Raw genomic sequence first — 22,293 nt, 5'->3', positions numbered from 1 at the left:
TGGGCAGGGACACCTCCCACTAGCCCAGGTTGCTCCAAACCCCATCCAACCTGGCCTTGGACACTTCCAGGGATGGGGCAGCCACAGCTTCTGTGGGCAACCTGAGTTCCTGTGTCTCACCACCCTCTGAGTAAAGAATTTATTCCTGACATCTAATCTAAACCTGCCTTCTTTCAGTTTAAAACCATTGCCCCTTGTCCTGTCACTGTCTGCCCTTATAAAAAGTCTCTCCCTCCTTTTTATAAGCCACTTCCCATCCCCTTTCAACCTTTATTCCCAAAGCACTGCAAAACACACCTCTGTTTATCTTTGAGTCCGGGCTCTTCTGTTTTCATTCTAACTTATTATTTATTCACGATTTTGTCTCTGGAAGAACCAATATACTCTCCCTGCTGATTTAGTGCCACGCTTTAAGCAGCTAAATCTAAATCAACTGAGTGCAAGGAGCCTTCAAACAGCTTTTCATACCAGTTATCCCATTATCCACACAAACCTTTAGCTGGTGCTCAGGACCCAGAGTTACACAGGGCTCCTTGTGATGTTTAACTTTTCAGAGAAGCTCTTTTTATGCCCACCCTGTAGATATGTGCAGTTGTAGATCTGTGCACATGTCTTGCCTCTTCCAGAGCAGGTATTTATATATCTGCCAATAAACAATAACTCCCATCCCCTCAAAGGATACCTGGAGTGCATGGCAAGATTAAAGTTTTTATCACTCAGATTGTTTCAGTTCATCTGCTTCGAGTCTTGTCCTCCCAGTTTTGGTGGCTACACCATTGTTTATAATTGATGCTGCTTTAGGGAAAAACAATCTTTGCAAAAAAAAAAAAAAAAAAAAAAACCACAAAAAAAGCTGGCGTTTCAGGGAAAAGCTCTCTGTGATCCAAGCCAAGCTTTAATAAGTACAAAGTATTATCTGTTTGAAATGTATGCACTCTGAGCTGTATTTCATTTGGCAAATTTGCATTTGTCCCATATGTATGCAAGCTAGGAGGCAAAAAAATAACTTACACCGTTTTTCTTGACTGTGTAATCTGTCTGGCAGTAATTTTCCTTCATCATCCTGGTTACAGTGCAGTTTTCAAGATTTTACCCTGACAGGCAACTTGTGTGGAGAGCCTGTGGAAACACATATGGATTTATGGATTTTTTTTTTGATCTTGAGAAGGAGCTGGAGTTTCCACACTGTGTATCATAATCTGCAAATATTCTGTGTTCTGGAGCTTATTTGGAGTCTTGGTTTGTAGTTTTTAAACATCTTCTTTCCTGTTGGAAAACCATTTTCTTTGTAGCCACAGGAATATGGTTTTTAATATTCTATAATAATGCCTTCCTGAAAGGCACCTCATTGGACATACATACCTGTCATTTTTAAAGAATGTAGAAGAAATACGGTGTTCTATATAAATTATGTTACAATACTCCAGATTAATCACAAAGTTTCCACCAGGAAAAATGCAGTTTTAGATGTAAAATAATTTTCTGCAGAAAAACTGGCATTCAGCTTCCAAAACTTAAATGATTCAAAGTGACTCTGTAAGCTTTGGATCAAGTGCTGCAGCTGGAAGAGTATCAAGAGCCTGTTTTGTTGAGGTTTGGCCCATTAGATTTACATACATGGCAGATGAAATCATGCAGGAGTGATGGTGGCATATTTATAATTAGATTTTTTAACTTTCAGCCATTTTATGCCTCCTCTGGTGTTCAGTTCTATTTTTTTTATTTTATTTACTTAGATCTGATTTTCATAAACACAATTTCCTATTTTTGCAATCAGCTTTCACAAACGTAGATCCCACAAAATTAATGAGGGCGTGCCCAATTTCTACCAAAGTCACTTTTTACTGAAAGTAAATGCAAAGTTTATAAGGAAAAGAACAACTGAAATTCAGCTCAAATCCATCTGGTGGAGTTGTGCTATAAGTTATAAACCTTCTGTGTTTCTTAGGGCTCTTCCTGTTGCTCTTCTCTTCCTTTGTTCTCCAGCTGCTCCTGACAACAAGGAGAGCAGATTTATGAGCCTCGTGGGGTTTGTCAACCCTATTAAAATATTTTTAACTGTTTAGGAAACTCTGGATTTAAAACTCCCTTTGGAACAGCTGAGCACAGAAGTGACTGAGGGACCAACTGACCAAGGCTGACTTGGAGGGGTTTGTTCCAACCCACCTTCCTTCTTTGATTTGCAACCCCTTAAATGTCTTTCAAGGTGAGGTTCCAGATTAAGATTTCAAGCTCCCTGAGGTTGCAGAGCTGTGAGTTATGTTAACACTGGAAATGAAGAAGGATCAGGAAATATAATTTCATTTTTTTCCCAAGCTGCCTTTGATCACTTCCCACAAATAGCCGTGCAGTTCAAATTCCACTTCCATGACCATTTACCAAAAGCCAGTTTTAAGATCTCATAAACCAGTATTTGCAGGAAATGGACTTTTAATTTGGTCTGGAACTGCTTATTCTTATAACCAGTCAAAAATAGAAGCGACATCATTTTACTTACCTGATGACTTACCATGGCCACTAATACACTTCCAATAAAAGCAGGGTATTTTTAGTCCTCAAGAGGAGATTGTGTTACTTATTAGGGGTGAATTATTTGCTCCATTTTGTCAATACAGCAAGAGCCCAGTTTTCCTTCTTCCTCCAGTATTTTTGCCTGCAGATACATGTATGGAATCAAAGCTACCAATCAGATATTATTCCTTTAGTGACAGCAGATCCCATTTAAGATGGGAAATTTTTTAAGATGCGAAATTTTTTGCAAGATCAGGTGAGCTCAGGTTTCACCACCAAGTTTCAAGTGGGTCCACAACCTGCAGCCTCCACATCTGAAGGTAAAAGGAGGTTGATACCTAAAAAGAGAAGCACTTTTCAGTAATAAATGGAAGGGATTATGTCCAGTGCTTCCCCTGAATGCAGCTGCTGGGTAGTGTTTTATTTGTTCACTTTATAAGGATAAAAAAAAAAATGAACTTGTCTTAAGCCATTCAGGTTTAAGATAGGCTTTGCTCCCTGGTTGGAGGGAAAGATTAGCACTTATTAGAGCCTAATCTTAATGATATCCATTTATAAATAGGGCTTCAAATTGTCTAAAATATTTAAACATGAGGAAATGGAAAGACTTAAGGCAGCTGGAGTCTTCAGAGAGAAAAAAAAATTGAAAACCTGAAGATTTATCTACAAAGATTAAAGTGGCTTTAATGCAAAGCCCTAAGAAAAGAAAAGAAAATATCAGAAAAAGGGAAACAGCAGCCTTTGCTCGTGTCTGTACAAGGCAAATTAAGTTATAGATGTGCTAAAAAGGCTTAAGAAATTATAAATAAACTTAACCATTCAGTTGCTGTTTCACAGCCAGAGCCAACACAACCATTTTCCTTTGTCTGATGATGTGTCTGCCTGGGTCTGCAGACAGTCTTTGCTTCTCACACAGAAGAGTGTTCATGCATTGAGGCATTTGCAATTTTAAAAATAGAAATGGCTTTTTCCCCCTCCCCAAAGTGTAGCAAAGAGCAGACATAACTCTTGTTTGTGTGCAGATATTCTAGTGAAGATGACAGAGTTCCTCACTGATCACAGGGTGAGGTCGGGTTACAAGCATTGCCTGGAAGTTTTAGCACTCTGAAATTCCACCTCTGCCAGGATCTTCCCTCACTTTCACTCAAAAGCTTCTCCATCATAACTGAAAGTGGTGCCTTGTGCCCAAACCTCAGAGGAGCCTGGATATGAAAGGCCTTTCCATGAAGGTTTTCAGCAGGGAATGGGTGTGAAGAGCAGGATGGCAGGGTGAGCACAGGGATATCCATTGGAGAGGGGGGTTTGCCATCATGTTCAGCACAAAAAACACCTATTTTCCATCATGAGATGGAGCATCATCCTAAACATTTCCATGTCAGCACTGTATCCAAACAGATGGATCCTTCCTGGGTACACAGGGATTGGCAGCTGGGTTTTTATGGAAGGCTGAGCTGAATTTGCTTTGCTTCTCCTCCCCAGTTACTGATCTGTGATGACCCATTTTTAAATGCCCAAGGTTATACAGATGTGAGTCTAAACTCACCTGGCATCCATTCTTCTCTCCCTCAGCCTCACAGCACTGCTTTGCTTTCCTGAGATCCCAAGTTTTCACGTGGCCATTTGGAGTCTCGCTGCCTTCCCACGGCTTCCTGTTAATACAGGGCTTGGCTTTTTCAGGGCAGCATTTACCTCAACTCAACTGAGAAATTCTGTCCTTTGAAATGGTTAATAACCTTTTCCTTCCATTTCCACAGCTGGAGCATCCCAGTTTCTTCCCCATTCTGGATGAATTTGGTTACAATAACAACGCACAAACTTCCTAGAAAGATTGAGAAAGGCTGAGAAATCCTCGACTGAACTTTATCTCCTGACATTCCCTTGACATGGTTACCGAGTGCCCCTCAGTTCTGCAATTTATCCCTGTAATGGCTCTGCAGAGCTTCTGGAGAGCCTTGCCAAGTTATTTCGGTGTCATCATCAATATTTGCTTCGAAAATTGGATCTGAGAAACAGTAAAAGGGGCAGTTTATATGTGAATAATGATTAGCTTTAACAGCAACACCAAATCATTTCCCACAGCCCTGGGAGAAATAGTTCAGCCATTTCCCATCTCCAAAATAATAAGACACAAAAAGCAATGCAGATCACAGTCCAATTTTAGAGCCAGAATGCCAACATATCATCTTTTAAAGAACTTTCACTGGAATTGCTTACAAATATGAGGAAATATTGCTTGTTTAGCACCTCTGTAGGGGGGGGAGAGATACTTCTCTAGAGGAGAACTTTTAATATCATCGTTAAAATAATTCCATCTAGCAAAACTTTGCAGTTTTAGTGGGGTATGTGCAAAATGTGATAAGGATGATTTGGTCTGCTTGTATTAAATTCCTTTTGTTGCTGAAGCACTGTGATGGCTTATTGAAAATACCAAAAAAATCAAAAGCTCAGCTCCTGTTTTTTCTGGGCTGGCAGGGATATGAGCTCTTAGGAGCACATGTCATATTGCCATCATTTCTAATTTGCTGAGTAACTGTGATCAGCAGCAAGACCTGACTGGAGTCACTGAACTCGCTGCAGGTGGGTCAGAAAAGGTGATGGAGCACAACTGATTTGTGCCTCCTGAAATCTTTGTTGTGTTAAAAAAAGAACTCACCTTGTTCCTGTGCTCAAGTTGCTGGGAAAGTTTGCATTATAAAAAAACTTCTGCAAGTTCTGTAATAAGGAGAGGAGGGTTAGAGTGGATATGAGGAAGAAATTCTCTCCTGAGAGGGTGGGCAGGCCCTGGCACAGGTTGCCCAAAGGAGCTGTGGCTGCCCCTGGATCCCTGGAAGTGTCCAAGGCCAGGTTGGACGGGGCTTGGAGCAACCTGGGCTGGTGGAAGGTGTCCCTGCCCATGGCAGGGGGGTTGGAATGAGACGATCTTCAATGTCCCTTCCTACCCAGACCATCCTGTGGTTCTGTGAAATCCTTGAATTGCTTTCAGCAGGCCTGTAGAATTCAGAAAGTCTGGAGAAATGGCTTTTATTAGTTCTATCCAAGTTCACAAGATGTAAACTTTGTAAAGCTTTCTCTCCTTCATTAATTTGATAACAGGACTGCTCATTTCCCTGTAGGCACAGAGCTCCTGGAGAGGTGTCTGGAGCTCTGGATAAGCTTTTTAAGGGCAGAGACAATGGATGGGGGAGGAAAACATCTCAGGGAGCAGCTCTGAAACAATGATGGTGCAAATTCTTTCATTCTGCATAAGAATTTCTCTCTTATTCTCATTTTAAGAACTACAGCTGTTAATATATCCACCTGTCAAAACTATCCTCCATATCCCTCCAAAAAAAGGGGAAACTTTTTCTCTGGATCATCTCAATCAAAGAGGACTCAAACATTTTTGACCTCCAAACAGAGTTGGGTTTCTGTGTTTTTACTTTATGATTGTTGGACTTGAGGTATCTCAGGTCTGCCCAAATTCTGCTGCAGATGCCAAAGCTTTTTACCACATCCCTTGCTGTACTTTTCATAGAAAACTATTGACAGAAAGCCATGATTGAATGTGATCACTGTAAACATTGGTATCCCAAAAGTGAGCCCTCTCTCCATGTAAAATCCCACCAAAAAAAAAAGCACTTAGTGCCTCACAACTACATAAAGAGGTGTCATTTTAACATCCGTGTTCAAATGACACCCTTGGTCATGGCTCCACCAGAATTTAGGTCAGCAATCAGCAAATGTTTGATATCTGGCTCTAAACAGAGATGTCTTTACAGTGTCAATGTTGTAGTCTGGTTGTGGGAGCGTTACCAGGCAAAGGCAAGATGGAACATCCATCAGGAAGTTGGTGACAATACTCCAGATAAAGAAGGAAAAGGCACACCTTGTGTCTAAAAAGAATTCAGCAAATAAACAAGCAAATATAAAACCAGCTGCTGGATTAAGAATAAAAATAAAGAAAGGAAAAAAAAAATGAAAAAATGCTCCCAATGTAGAAGAGCTTCACTGGAGTCCTTTTTTTTTCCCCCAAAAAGCAGCAGAAATGAATCACCTCTGCTGGCAGGCCAGAGTGAGAGACTAAAACGTTGGTCCTGCAGGTAAATACAAGTGAAGGTCTCGCTGTTAAAAAATTCATGTAAAAATCATTCCAGATCAGATATTTGCTTCCAGTTCCAGCAAGCTGACAAAAGAAAGAGTTAGATACCAGGTCACAGCGGGCCTGAATTAATCAATATGGATTTCAAATGCATCTCCTTGGTAGTTGCATTAAGATGAGCAGATGATTATTGCATGGGCAAAGAACAAGCTGTCCTAGAAACAGATTTTTTTATTCGGAAATTCAAGTTTTCTCATCTTTTTTAGCAGTTAATGGATAAAAACAGTGCTTAACTATTCCTAATGAGATTTTAATTTCAGGAATTACATCTTGCTTGCTTTATGTGATTATTCCATCCCTCTCATACCTCGTGGTCTTTTCCAGCACTCCCCCCCCAAAAAAAAGGCATGAGGTCTATACAGGCAAAGGAAAGGAGAATTTACTTAATGCTAATCATTACTGTGAACTTTGGGTTTTCATCAGCTGCTAAATGTCCTTGGCATTAGAAAATACCACAGCCATAGATAATGTCACAGAACATTAACAATTCCATATTTTTATCAATTTAACTGACCTTCCTGGCACTTCTTATTTATTTGAACGAGAAAAAGCTAAACACACCATGGATATTACAGTGAAACTGCTACACAGTTCTCTAAATGCCTTTCCTCGCCCAAGACTTTCCATAATTCATTTCTGAAGACCCTAATAAAAATACCACTTGTGTAATCAGTAAAAATAGGAATGTCTCTTCTCTGTATGGCACCCATTTGCATCTCCTACAAATGATCTGACTCAAAGTCATCATTTAAGAAACACCTCAGTTTTCACATCATAAAACAGCAGGAATTTTTGTCATTAAAGGCATATTGTTAAAAATGTTATTATGGGAGGGCGTAGGGATTTCTTGCCTCCCCTGAGCACCCATTTCCTGATTGCCATCACATAGTGCTGTAATAAAGTCCCCAAAATGCTGCCTTATAGTAGGGAAATGAAGAAAGAATATGTGATTATTATTCCCCAGTTCATCAGTGCCAAACTCTACCACAGTAACGAGGGACTTGAACTGTCTCTGAGTGGAGAACGAGGAAAGCTGGGATGAGGGGTCAGGATTCTCTCTGAAAATTATTCCAGTAGAAGTACCTGTTTGTTTTAATGCTTGAAAGATCCCAGCAGAAGGACTGGCTGGAGATCAGTTAAATCTGAGATAATAAACAATGCAACCTAACAGACTTCTGCTGTGTTTGCTATGGGAACCTGGGATCCATTCTTCTCCACTGAATGAAGAAATAACTTCTATTTTTCCCTTTTCAAACTCACTCCCCAATATCCACCTTTGGGTGATGAAGAACAGGCTGCATTTCTCCCTTGGCATTGGAAGTGTGGTCAGGACTCAGGATCAGCCACCACAGGCCCCTGTCCAGCTTAGTAAAATGCTTTCTGAAATCCCAACCCTAAACTACAAGGAGAAGATCTACCTCAGATTTTATATGGTTTTTATATGTGTAAGATGCATTACCTGTAAGGACCCAGCAGAAATAACCATTGACAGTAACATTTGAAATAGTGTGTGGTTTTAAGTTCTTCCACTTGAGACGTGGTATTTCATTTTCAAACACATGCTCAGACCATATTGTAACTATATGCTGGTTTAACTGTAGTTATTATTTCCCCTGCAGGCATTTGGCAAATGGAAGTCATAAAATGGCCCATTTAAGTGACAATGGATATGCTCAAGAAAAGGGGTTTACAACTGAGAATGTGCTGGTTACAAATGAAAATTTGATACTGGCAAACTCCATCAAAAAATAAAGTCAAGTTCCCTCCGGTCCCCTCTCAGTATCCTTCCTAGATGCAGCAAATCACTTTTTGTGCATTAAAACACGTTGAAAAGCAGCTTAAGGACCAGAAAATGAATGCAGAAATTAACCTGCAGGCATAATTTACATTCCCAAAGGTGTAACACAAAACCAGAGGGAACTGTCAGGACCCAGCAGTCCTGGGTTTCCTGAAGTTGTGCAGGGAAGGTTCTCCCAATTCTTTGCTTCTATTTAAATTATAAGAAGCAAGATGAGAGCTTGACACCACGAACACCCTTGTCATTCCTTTATGTCAAGCCTTCAATTTTCACCTCGTGAAAAACAACAAAAGGTGATGGAAAGAAGAATGGAAATTAAAAAAGAAAAAAAAAGAAAAAAAGAAAAAAAATGTATATTACTTAAGACTTCTTTCTCCCTCTTCCTCCTGAACATCACTGAACTGTAACTCCAGGAAGGTGCATCCTTAGACAGCATTTACAAGGCAGGGACTTTGTGCTTGCTGAGTTCCCATTGTCACAGCTCCCCAACTTTATAAAACATCAGTCTGCAGAACAATATCAAGAAATGTTTCCTAGGGCTGGGAATCTAAAGGAAAACACTGATTTTCAGAGCAGCTCAAAACTGCCCCGTCCCTCACAGCTCAGCTGGTCCTGGGAAGGTGGTGGTGCTGAATTCCAGCTCCACTGAGCAACATCTCGGATCTGTCACGGGTCATAAACTCAGTGTAAAGCAAACATTTAGGACATAGGGGAAAGTGGAGGATAACTGGCAAAAAAAGAGAAATGATACTGAAAAAAAAAAACTGTAGAGAATTTACCATCTGTTTTGTTTTCCATCCAGGTACTTCTGGGCTCTGAACAAGCTTTTGTGCCTTGGAAATTCACCAGTTTTACAGCCATCTGAAAAAAAAAAAAAAAGTCCTTGTTGCTATGGAAATACCATTCTTTCCTGATGAATCCTTCTTGAAGGTGGAGGACATTGGCAAGAATAAATGTAAATTTATTGTATTTTTTTTTTATGATGTGTCAGACAAAAGTGGCTGGAGCAGGGGGAGAGCTGCTCAGCCAGGAACCAAACGTTAGGAGGATCATCATCTCCATTTGAACAACACGAAGTAGCTGTGTAATGGTGTCATTAGCCATCCACAAAACACATCCATAATCCCCCGGAGCTGTGGCATCGGTACCTTTTGCCGCTCCGTGAAGAGCTGCGAATGTTCCGAGGGTTGGCTTCGTGCCCAGAGGTCTGTTCTGATGAAACGCAGAGTTGAGGGAGATCAATAACGCTCTCCCCTTCCAAACAGCCCGTTAGTGCAGTCTCTGCAAAGGTGATGGGGAAGGAAATTAGATGTCTGTGAAAACTGGCAGCGTCCCTGGCAGGTTCACACGGCACACACCGTGCCCTGTCATTTTATGGCAAACCTCAGCAGGTGGAAGCTGCTGGCAGATACAGAGAAGAATTAGAGGCTGAAGAGAGTGTGAAAAGAATGTGATAGCAAAACTCACCTTTTCCCCCTCTTTCTCTCCCCCCACCCTTTTTCTTTTTTTTCCCCCTGCCTGCATCCCAGCACAACTCCAGCTGAAAGTGGTGCCCTCAAGATGAGCAGACAGACAGACAGACAGACGTGGTGATGCTTCACATCCTTCTCCCCACTCAGAGCCCTCCTATAAATACAACCTGGTGGCTGCTGAGGTCACTGTCGACCCTGCCTGTGCAGAGGGGAAAATAAAATGAAGCCACAGCTTCAGCATTAAGACCTAATCTATCCTCCTGCACCTCAGACATGTGCAGTGATTTATGACCAGATTCATCCCGCCCCTACAATGCTCTCACCATCACAAACAGGCTCAGGGACTGCTCAAAAAACTTAAACCACAGCTCAGCACAAAGTGGCAAATCTGGCTGTTTATCTGTGGAGTTTCTTCACTGGGTAATACTGAATAAAATTAATTTCAAAGGCAAAACATGAAAAAAGAAGAAATTTAGTGTATCGATGAGATCTTTGGTTCTCTAATAAATTGATATCAGGAGCTGAAATTTTCACAGAATCAGAGAATTTGGTTTGGGTTGGAAGAGATCTTAAAGATCATTGAGTTCCAATCCCCTGCCAAGGGCAGGGACACCTTCCACTAGCCCAGCTGCTCCAAACCCCATCCAACCTGGCCTTGGACACTTCTAGGGATGGGGCAGCCACAGCTTCTCTCGACAACCTGTGCCAGGGCCTCCCTACCCTCACAGGGAAGGATTTTTTCCTAATATCCCATCTAAACCTACTCCCTGTCAGTTTGAAGCCATTACCTCTTGTCTTGTCCCTCCAGGCCCTCATAAACAGTCTCTCTCTCCATCTTTCTTGTACCCTTCAGGCACTGACAGGCTGCAATTAGATCCCCCTGAAACCTTCTCATCTCCAGGCTGAACAATCCTCATTCTCCCATAATTTCCTCCCAGCAGAGCTGCTCCATCCTCTGATCATCTTGGTGCCTCCTCTGGACTCTCTCCAGCAGCTCCACATCCTGCCTGTGCTGTCAGTGTGAGCAGCACACACAGGCACAGGTGATTTTTTTAAGTCACTTGTGTGTTTGGCTGTTGCTTTGAGAACACTCAGATTTTGAAACCTTCGACTGTTTGATTCCAATCTGTGTGTGTGTGTGAATACAAATCCCAGTGCAGTTCCAGAGCACCCCCACTGATGTCACCAGCAGTACAGCTGAGCTGCTTTATGCCACTCCATCAGTGGTTCAGTTGATTGCAGCCTATTTCCCCCCTCTCTTCAGTCAGTCCCATCCTCCTCTTACTCTGTTCTTCTGACTGCCATTTTCCCAACCTTTGGAGATGAAATCCATTCAGTGTGCTGGCCACCTGCAGTCAGTGCTCTGCTCAGACCATCTCGTAGCCCCAGGCAGCCTGAGCAGAGAGTTTTGTGCCAGGGCCTGCCTGCAGGACACCTGGCAGCAGGCACAGAGATGCTGTTTAATGCAACTTGGCTGTTTAAGTATTCCTAATAACGAGGGAAACAAATTGTAACAGCTACAACTGTCCTGCCCGAGTGACCAGACTTGCATCATAAACCTCTGCTCTGTGAACACCCCAGAAAAGCCAGGTTGTCCCTTGGTAATTTTTTCTGAGAGTCTGGAAAGGGCTGTGGTAGGAAACAGTGGTTCAAAGCAGCATCCAGTATGCTGAGTAATTTTTATTCCAAGTGCAAATCATTGACTGGGCCTGTTAAGATCATGTTAGAATGATAAAAATAATTAAAACTGGCCTAATGCCTTTCTAAGTTTCGAGATGCAAATACTCCTTCTGCTAAAACATGAATCCCTCCGTTCCATGCAGGTTGCAGACATTTAAAAAGTATTGCCTCCAGGGATGGAGACTCCACCACCTCCCTGGGCAGCCCCTTCTAATGCCCTTTCCAGGGAGAAATTCCTCCTGATGTCCAACCTGAGCCTCCCCTGGCACAGCTTGAGGCCGTTCCCTCTCCTCCTGTCCCTTGTTGCCTGGGAGAAGAGGCTGTGCCCCTTCTTTTAGAGTTATTTCCTACATTGATTTGTGGTTGTTACCACGTGAAAACCACTTTCAAATAATAATAATAATAATAATCTCCTGCAATTTATGTCAGTAGCAGGAAATCCCTCACACAGGACAGACAACAGCAGATCAGGAAATGCCATCATCTCAAAGCTGGTTTTAGTGCTTGTCCCTCAACCCCTCACTGCCCCATTTCAAGAACTGGAGAAGCTCCAAAAAGGATGGAGAGCCTGCTGGAGATCCAGGACCACCACAGGGACAGGGCCCTGTCCCCCAGCCAGGGACATCCCAAGAGCAGGGAAAGCAGATCTTGCCATTAAATCACTTGTCGTTATCACACAGCTTATTGCACTTCTCCCCTCCAGATGATTGAAACCAATTAAATGACTGAACCCAGGGAAGTGATTTATCTTCAAATTCCTACTCTTGCCTGAGAAAATTCGATAAAACAGATCTGACTTTTCTGAAGTTTCATTGCTCCGTGTCTTTCCTCACGGAGGGAACTTGGCTGCATCTTCTGGGAGTGTTATCTCTGACCTGGAGCAGGGCTGTGTGTAAATCAGCCTCCCAAAGTAAACTGAACGGATGGCACAGCTAACCACAGAAAAAAAAAAATTCCATGTAAAATTCAAAGTTAAAATTCCTATCTATGGCTTTCTTCCAGGTTTTGGTTTAAGGTAACACGTTCCTTTAAATGCCCCCCTCAAGGACACAGTGAAAATTGTTTTACAACTCAGAGAGTGTTTTCTTTCCTCCTGAGAAACGTGATTGTCTGGTTTCCCTGCTTTGAGCAGCAAATGTTACACACACAAATGTTGTATCACTCACACACACAATTCTGAGCCTGTACATTATTTTAATTATTGAGAAATATTCTGTAGCAAGCAGAGAGTGGCTCTTGTGGCAAAGCTGAGCCTGGATTTTCAATTGTGTTGTGCCCCCATCCACAATTTTTAAGTCAAAATGGCTAAAGGTGCTGGTAGAAATCTGACCTTAAAGGACATTGAAAGAATAAGAATTTTTTCACTGATCCTCAGAAGCCCAAGTCAAACTTTCCTTTAGAAATGGCACTTCAAAAGGATCACCAACACCCACACACCCTTTTCCTCCATTCAAAGAACTGCCACAGCATATTTATTTGCTTTTATGGGGATCTTATTTATGGCTGGACAAGCAGGATACAAAGAAACAGGATATCTCTACTGTCTCAGCCCAGAGTATAAACGTCAATCACCTCAGGGAGCTGAAGGCAGGGATTTTAAAAGCATCTCCCCAGCTCTTTTGAGGATCCCTCACCAAACCCATCACGCTGTTTATCACCTGCACTGTCCTGAAGGCATCATCTGAAAAGGCATAAAACCAATGGGACTTTTCCCATTTACTTTAATGGGCTTTGGATCGGTGCCCACACACATTAAGTCTCAGAGATAAATATATCTTTAATTCAAGTTTTCCAAAACAGCTTCTGGTGAGATCAATCAGGAAGGAGCTCACTGGTCCTGTGGGAGAAGAGCTGAGCCCACGCAGGGCTCTGCTAAAGCCTAAGGAAAAGTAAGCTGGGTTTAGGCACTGGGAATACCAAACATGACTTAAAATATTTAACTTTCTTCTGCTAATGGCTCTCACGGACTGCTCTGCTCTATCCATCCCTAACACATCACCTCTTCCCAAAAGCCCTTGAAAGGATTAACGTGGACGACTCCTTGGAAAACAGAGTCACCCCTCACCACTGTTTGGTTTGTTTGCCTTGGAAAATAAAGATTAAAACAAGGAATCCAAACCCGTTCCTCGGCCTCTAACCAGCTGAACACAGCCCTGAACAAAACAGCTTCAGCCTGAAAGCAGTCCAGTCTAAACCAGAGAAATATTGTGACATTAAAAGCACTGGAAATACATGATAGAACACCGAGGAAGCTTTTAATCTGGATGAGTCTGAGATAAGGGTACTGTCACTTCCAGGAGGTGTTGAAAGGCACCTCGGTAATGTATCACCCAGCCTGTGAGTGCTGTGTCTGCACCAAAAACATTACTTGTGGACCTTTTACAAACACTCATTGTCACTCTGCTCATTTTAAATTTGAGCTTGCTCAAGCTTAAAAGGAAGTGAATGCCATAAATAATGTTTTAGAAACTTCTGAAATTGAGCAAAAGAGCTTTTCTGCAGGCACTGTTTAAAGGCCAGCTGTATTGCCATCACCTCAGACTGGACCTCTGGGTGGGAGGGTGGGGATTTCTTTGTTCAAGAGTTTAAAGGTTTAATTTCAAGCCCTAAGGGCAGAAATAATCCAGCCTAAATCCCAGGTCCAAGCAAAGCTGCCCCCCATTTGCACCTCAGACCTGCAGAGCTCCCATCTGGGGCAGGTGAGCAACAACTGCTCTCACTCCTGCGAGGCAAGAAAGGGCATCGCTCCAGCAGATCAATTTTTAAAAATTGCCCTCTGCTTGAAACTCCTCAGGTTTGAAATTAAGTCTAAGTGATATGAAGAAGAAAATGTTCCGTGCAAGCACCGGGCAGTCAAAAGGGAAAGTCCCTCAGCTCCTGTGGCACCAGCAGATCCATCTTTCTGTCACCCTCTAGAACAACCATCTCTGCCCCTTCACCCACTCTGACCCTCCCCAAAACCTCTCTGCTCCCACCCTCTGGTGATCTTTGCCACGCCATCTCCAGACCTGCCCACACACCCAGGGTGAGAGCTGCTTGTTTCATTCGGCTGTGCTGCTGGATTATTTGAATTCTCTAACTCAGAGCTTCTCAGAGCAAGGATAATTTTTCACCACTTAGAAAGCATCAAGCATGTAGGAATGCGTGTAATTGAGGTCCTAAAGTCATTAAGGCAAAAATACAGGAGAGCTGCAAAAAAATTATCAGAGAGAACAGTCACAGGAGAGGGGAGCAACAGTTCTGGGAAAAGAAATAAAAAATTAAAGCTCTATTCTTCAATTCTTTGGCTTAATTACTTAAGGTTGCTTTATTTATGTTAAACCACTGACTCCCCATTTCTGGAAGTGTCCAAGGCCAGGTTGGATGGGGCTTGGAGCAGCCTGGTCTCGTGGGAGGTGTCCCTGACCTTGGCAGGAGGTGGAACTGGATGATCTCTTAAGGCCCCTTCCAACCCAAAACCATTCCACGATTCTGGGACTCATATCCATGGCCCTAAGTGCTGAAATGGCTCTGAATTAATCAATACATATTTGATATTACCCATTATCCTGTTACCCTGCAACTGTGTTCTTGTAGGAGGAGATTTTGTTTACTTTGAGCTTTCCGTGATGCTGTCAAAAAAACCCCAGGTTTTGGCCCTGTAAACAACTGTGCACTTCAGATTTAATTTGAAAAGCACATGTGAACCTGAACAGTCCTACTGAATTCACTGTGAGTCAAATCTTTGCAGGATTTGCTCTGGAAAATTACACATGCAAATTATTCCACAACAGGATATTTTGCAGATTGACTTAGACTTGAGGATGAGCCAATATAGTAACATTATGTCAGTGAGATATGGAAATTGGTTTGAATAAAGCCCATTTTCTAGTGACAAAATATTTTCCAGTAGAAATGAGAAGACAAACACTCCCCAATGTACTGCAGAGAGCAGCATTTCCTGAGCAAAAGCTGCATCTGAGGTTGGAAATCAGCTCCTTGTTTTCTTCCTCCAGTTCTGCCCTTGCTCCTTAATGAAAAGCAAAGTTCCCAGAGGAGAAAGAATTAGAGCTGGAGTTTTTAGAGAAAGTACCTCTTAAAACATTCTGTCAGTTTAGCCAAGCACCTGAATCACCAATTACCCTCCCCAAATTTATCCACAACAGGTATTAAGCTGGAAAATATAGGAAATGAGGTTGTCTACAGAGATTTCTTGCCCTTCAGATTCAAAACAGAAAAAAAAAAGAAATTAGAGCAAAACAGTGCCAGAATATTGGCATTTTTTTTATATCCAAGGACATACAATATATTTTTTCCTTTTTTTTTTTTTTTTTAAGTCCAGGAGCAGAAGAGCTGTGATTGCCATGATTAATGTTTTGACACCACCTAATCCAATCAAGCACCCAGCTCAGCTGCTAATTGCCATTTGCATATGGCTTCATGATACAAAGGGAGGTACAAGCACTGGTACAAGTGGGAGATCAAGGTGGGGGTCAGCACTTCCTTAATCTGAATTAATGAGTATCAAACCCTGGGGACAGAACATGTGTAGGAAGAAAATCCCTTCTTCTCAGGGCTCACACCTGCATTTCTTTGTTAGGGTTAGAAGAGGAAACTCACAGAAAACCTTAAAGTTGGAAGAGGGTAAATAATTGACAAATCACTTGACTCCAACTCTTTGGTGTCAATCAGATGAGGATTTGACCACTCTCAGTATTAAAACACCCCAAGAACATCCAAATGCCTGGAAACCTCAGCAGGCAGAGAAATGATCCAAACCAAACAAAAAACCTCTAAAAGTGACCTCACTGATGGCAGTTCCTTTGATGAAAAGCCCAGGACAAGCTCAGGGATCCTCGTTCAGACCAGTGAGATCCCAAGGAAAGGCTGAAAATGTTTCCCCCTGAGAAAAGAGGGAGCAACAGTGGGAAAACTGATGGCACCCAGCAAAGGCAGTTTCCCTGGCTCAGGCATTCTTTATACACACCTTCCTCTGCACCAGGAGGTTTATTTTTCTCCCAGCTTTGCCTGCTGCTTGTTTCTTTTTATCTTGCCTTCCCTCGCTCAGAGTTGCTTCGCTTTTTTGTTCAGGATCGTGAATTTCTTTGGGGAACGGGAACTTCTCATCAAATGCAGCTTTCAAGGCTACAAAACAGGAGTGAATTCTACATCAAAACCAGGGAGGCATTTGGTGAGGTGCACTGTGAAAATTAGGCTGTGGGAAGAGGAGAAAAAAAAATAAGAGGGGCAGACATCAAGCACTGTCCTTCTCCAAGAATAACACCGGATTTTCTGCTTCCAGTTCTGCTGAAAGGCTTAGATTTTTGGAAACTTTTCTCCCAGTTAGGCTTGTTCAGTCCTGAGGACCACGCTGTCCCCTCTCTGCCTCACCTTGGGCCAGGTCTGGCAAATCTGAGGGGACAGAATCATGGAATCACTGAGGCTGGAAAAGACCTTCAAGATCATGCAATCAACCTAAAACCACCACCATGTTCACCATTAAACATGGATGAGTTAAGATCCCAGGGAACACAATTCCTACAGAACAGGAGAGCAGATGGACTGGATGGAGGAGAAAAAGCCCTTCTTTGGGGATGACCCCATTCCTGGGAAATCCTCAGCCAGAGCCAGCAGCTTTTTGGGCACCAAAAGCAAACCCCGTCCATCTCAGGGGAGAAATCCCTGGGAATGTACCTTGATGGTGCTTTTGTAGCTGGTGAGGATATTTTTCTTCCCCACTTAAACCTTTGCACTAAGAATCAGCTGGAGATCCTGAAACATCCAAAGGGAGAGGCCTCCCTGCCTGTGCTGCTGCTTCCAAAACCCTCCCAGTGTCAGGTACAACTTTTACACAGGGTAAAGTTAATCCCCTCCTCTGCTGGGGAGACTGGACTGGGTTTTAATTTATTACATCATCTATCCTGCCATTAAGGACTGAAAAAAATAATCAAATTACCCTCTACTGAAAGAAGAGCATTAAAACTGTTCAGTGAACTCCTGCATGGCTGAGCAGGTCTAGCCTGCAGCCTTTTATTTACATGGATACAGCTGAGCTTCAGGGATTCCTCCTGTCCAGGGCAAGATTCTTCCTTCTCATGTGCACAAACCCCTCTTGCTAAAGTCAGACTAGTCCATGGATAAAAATTAATTGACATTCACTGGGCTGTTACTATGACACCTGACAGCATCTCTCTGGAGCAGCGTGGGCAGGAAGGCTGCACTCCTTTCTTTGGGAAAGAGGCCTGAGGAATAAACTCCCGCTGAATTCCATCCACTGGGATGTTTTCACAGGACGTGGCTGAGCTGCACGGATCAAAATTGCTACAGCCATTTAAGCAGAAAGTGCATTTAACAAGCCATGAATCCAGCAGGCAAAGACAGAATTTGATTTGATTCCCAAGTGGTTGTTATCACAGCAGAGAACAATAAAATCGAATCAAAGCCACGCAACACTCACCGAGCCCTGCTCGTCACTGCCCTGTGTGCAGAGGGGGAAAGCAGCCAGCAAAAAAAAATTAAAAAAAAATCAAAATAACCTTTTGTCCCAACTCTGGGATCTCACCTTGCAGCTATAATTGCAGGCATGTGGCTCTTGGGAAAGTCGCAGGATTTATCTACGGATTCCTGTGAGTTTAAGATGAAACTCGCAGTGATTTAAAGGATTTGAATTTTCCAGATGTAAACTGGCTCTCTGGTTCAGTTAATTAAAAGGTACATTAAATTAAAAAAATAAATAAATTAATATGTTACCAGGGCTTAAGACTTAATTTCGGATACGAGAAAGCGATTTAAACACACACTTAAATAAGAGAAGTTTTGACTGGGAATTGTTAAATTTAGCAGCAAAAAAGGATCTGATACGGTTTTACTGCTGCCCTGATCCAAGAGGCAGCAGAGTGGCTTTAATGAGTGATGATTCAAAGCCTCAGACAGCAAATCAGCTCACAGTGCCCATGTCTGTGGCACAGCCAGTGCAGAAAAACCTCAATAATCAGCGGGCTGGGGGCAGGATTGTGACCACAAAACATTCAAATAAAACCCGGACTGACGTGACAGGGATTTATTTGAAGGAACAATCCAGCTCTTTCCTCCCCATGTGGTGGTCACTGGGAGCTCAAGTGCCTTTAGAACCAAAACACTGCTTATTTAGTTTGGAAATGGGGATGTTCACACACATTCACCCTTCATGCAAGTTTGGCTTCTCAGATTGCACTGTCCCCATGGTTTGAGTGGCTTCATCCCTCATTTATCTCATTTTGAGCAATTCACAGTAACATGGAAGTGCACGACTTATTTTTATTTTGCTTGATGAGGGTGAGTTTTGGGGAGTTAAAGCTAAAATAGTGAGGAAATTCTGAAAGTCTGGAATTGTGTTTATTGAAATCCCCCAGTATTTACACCTGGCCTCCCACAGAAAAGCAGAGAGACGTGGAAAGAGAGGGAGATGCTGCTGATGAAACCCTCACTGAGCAATAACATCCCTTGGCCAGACGAAAACAGGCACCTGCTTAAAAAAAGCTTGAAAGCTCATATGATGATTAAATCAGCTGCAAAGCATTTAATTCAAAGATTGCACATTTGGCCTTGCTGACTCAGCTGCAGTGTCCAACACAATCAGGTCCTTTCACCTCATTTCTTTCCTTGCCCTTTTGAGATCCATCTCACCCAAAGCGAACGTGTCCCAGGGCAAAGCTCCAAATTCTGACCTCCAAAGAGCTGATAGCAACATCTGTAATCATCTGTAACCCACCTGAATGCTCCACGTGCAGGGCTGTGTGTGCCACACATCCTTCCCCCCATCCTCAGGGTGTTACTGCCAGGTTTTGGAGAGGAGGATTTCTGAGGAGCGGGAGCTGCAAAGAAAACTGCAAAGCCATCAGAAAGCCTCATCAGGATGCAAAGACACTAATGAATGCACGAGTCAGCTGCTTTAATGAGTCAGATTAAGCAGCTGGACAGACCTTGCCAAGTGCCAGCTTGAGTGGAACAGTGAAAAGGTGTCTCTGAACAAAGATAACACCCAGATGACAAATACCTGTTTTAATGAGGCTGATACTGCTGATAAATTCTTGGGACTTTGCTTGTTCAGTGGGAACAGAGAAAGCAGAATGTCGTGCTTGGTGCAGACAGGCTACAGAAGTCATTGCATTCTTCCAGCTCCCTTTTTAGCACCGTGTTTGCTTGAAAAAAACATTCCCAACTTTGTTCTGTTTCATCAGAAATGTTCTATTTAATGAGCAGTTCAGCACCAGGACACTCGCACGCTCGGTGTTGGACAGGGAAAGGAGGAGCTTCACACATCCACAAGTCAGTATTCCAGACTCATATTTTTTCAGTTAACCTATAAAGCCTGAGCCAGTGGCTGCTGAAAGAAGCTCTGATGTTTCCATCCGATTCAGGGGGATCTGGAAGACGCCTTTACAAAGTAAGGAGTTGGTGAGGTCGGATTAAAAGTCCTACCACTTCCATGAAGCCTCAAATCAGCGGCTAAGCAATAAATCTTGGAGTTCTCTATTACCTTCGACTCATTTTAGCACAGATGGTAAAAGCTAGTGACCTTTATTTTTTTTTTTTTTTGCCTTTCTGTGCTGAGAGCTGGAGTAATGAGAATATAATGAAGGGCTCCTTATCTTCCAGCAGCCCAGGAGGACCCAGATTTTCCCAGCACCACTCCACTGTCCTTTCCCAAAAGTATTTCTCAGGGAGAAGCACAAAGTCAAACTCACTCATGCCCTCGGTCTCCTCCAGGGCTCCAACATTCAGTGACCTAAACACACCTTACAAACCCAGGTTTACTGAGAAACCAAATGGAATTGTGCCTCTATGAGTTATCTTTTCTCATCCAATCTTTATAACATTGCTCTACCAGGCAGATAATACAGACAAAAAGTGTTCAGTACAGGGTAAAAACATGTTGGATTGGTTGTTTTCTTTATTTTTTTTTTCTCCTTACTATCTTTTAGAGGAAATAAAGAGTTCCCTTTCTTTCCTAAACCCAGTTCCACTTCAGTTATAAAGCCAAACCTGCCTGCTGTGGTGGGATTCTCCCCAAATGAGATGAACACAGGTAGTACAGTAAGTGCTGGGAAACTGGGCCAGCCTCTTGAAGATAATTAATAGTGTTTAATTTCCACTAGACTAGGATGCTCCAACCCTATTTCTTCATGATTTTTGGAAGGCCTCAGATCAGGTAAATGCCATTTACAAATCATATGTGACACGACCTAATCATACAAATACAAGATGTTTAGCAAGTGAGGCCAGAAATTCAACTTACATAACAAGGCTTCCAATAATTTTTTTTTTTTTTTTTTAAATGAAATTTTAATTATGTAAAAATTAGTAACTGGTGGAGAAGTTTCTGCATTACCATAAATGATTCCAAAGAAGAACACACTCTAAGAAATACCTCCCCATCACTGCAGAACTGGAAACTGGGACATGTTGATGTGACCCCAAAACAATTTTCACTAAAAGCACTGATTCTGAGCAATCTGGCTCTAACAAAGGAGAGAATCCCTCACGAGGCCACTTTCTAGTAAAATATTTACAAGAACACCCAAAAGGCAGTTTCCTTTCCACGTGCTTGTAAAAAAAAAAAGTACCAAAAGCGGAACAACTTCATCTATTTCTCTTTTTAAAACATTTCCTCTAAAACTCAGAGAAGGACTCTGCCAGGGCCCCCCTTGGGCTGGGATGTGGGAGAAGGGGCTCACAGCTCTCCATGCTGGCTGCCATGGTTGGGAAGAGGGGAAAAAAATGGCAATTCCTTGGAAAAAAATGCACCTGTTTAGCCATTTTCTCTTTTCCTATCACAATAATGAAACCTGGGCCCAATGCAGATGTGATTTCTAACCTTTACAGAGCGAAATCTGGGGGGAAATTCTCTGAAATTGGATTCGAGGTTTAAAGTATATTAAAAATGGGTTTCAGTGTGTTCTTTTTATCTGCTGCTCAGTCTCTCACAAATACTCTATCCCACACAGAATTAACCCCACGTGCCATACAATTCAATCTTACCTCATTTTGATGATGCAGATGATATTGCTGGGAAATTCCATCTCCTCTTTGCCCACCACATGATGGTTCAGTTCCTAACTGAAGGACGAAGAGAGCAAGCTTGAGAAAGAAAGCCCCTGAATCTACTTAAAATTCAATTTCTCTTAGTTTAAAAGTCAAATGGCTCAAATTGGAGGCAATTTCAACGTTAAAATAAAACATAACAGCTTGTCTTCCACCAGCCTCCAAAAAAAATTTGGTCTGAAATATCCTCTTTTCTTGGCTCTTTATCCAATTTTGACATAGGTAAAGGTCCAACACTGCATAAACCCACCTTGCATAAGTTGCTTAGAAGTAAAATAACTGTTTATCTCCAAAATTAAGAGGTTCTTCCTCAAGAAAACAAGTCTCTTTTCTTCACGTCTTCATCCTCATCAGCCTTTTTTCTTCCTTGTTTTTTTGCAATGTCCTTCCTGTGAAAGGCAAGAAGATTTTCAATTTGCTGATTTTTCTTCCTAAAAATACGAAGCAAAGGGTTGCTTGAAGCTTGAATAATTTCTTGCAGTCTTCAAATAAAATGGGCAGACTCTCCCATATATAAATACATCAGTTGTCATCCTTTTCCTGGAAGAAAAAAAGAGAGGAAGAAAGCACATCTTCCCCTGAGACATCTGTAGAGTGATAATATTTATTTCAACCAGAGCACTTCTTAAAAG

General features: G+C 42.3%; 2 long non-coding RNA genes across 2 annotated transcripts; both read right to left on the bottom strand.

The window, feature by feature from the left end:
* Positions 1 to 304: 304 nt before the first annotated feature.
* On the bottom strand, positions 305 to 4,818 carry LOC126636393 (uncharacterized). The gene is made up of 3 exons (XR_007627952.1): positions 4,055 to 4,818; positions 2,498 to 2,653; positions 305 to 1,119 (listed from the first exon to the last, which is right to left on the bottom strand). It is a non-coding gene; the product is annotated as an uncharacterized LOC126636393 (long non-coding RNA).
* A 14,539-nt stretch (positions 4,819 to 19,357) lies between these two features.
* On the bottom strand, positions 19,358 to 22,035 carry LOC126636394 (uncharacterized). The gene is made up of 3 exons (XR_007627953.1): positions 21,912 to 22,035; positions 21,599 to 21,676; positions 19,358 to 19,431 (listed from the first exon to the last, which is right to left on the bottom strand). It is a non-coding gene; the product is annotated as an uncharacterized LOC126636394 (long non-coding RNA).
* Positions 22,036 to 22,293: the final 258 nt, after the last annotated feature.

Source organism: Myiozetetes cayanensis, unplaced genomic scaffold (assembly GCF_022539395.1).
Source record: "Myiozetetes cayanensis isolate MyiCay16 unplaced genomic scaffold, myiCay2020 scf13, whole genome shotgun sequence".
In the NCBI taxonomy this organism is placed as follows: Eukaryota; Metazoa; Chordata; class Aves; order Passeriformes; family Tyrannidae; genus Myiozetetes; species Myiozetetes cayanensis.
Note: the sequence above shows the minus strand (reverse complement) of the source record. Positions and strands in the feature narration are given on the sequence as shown.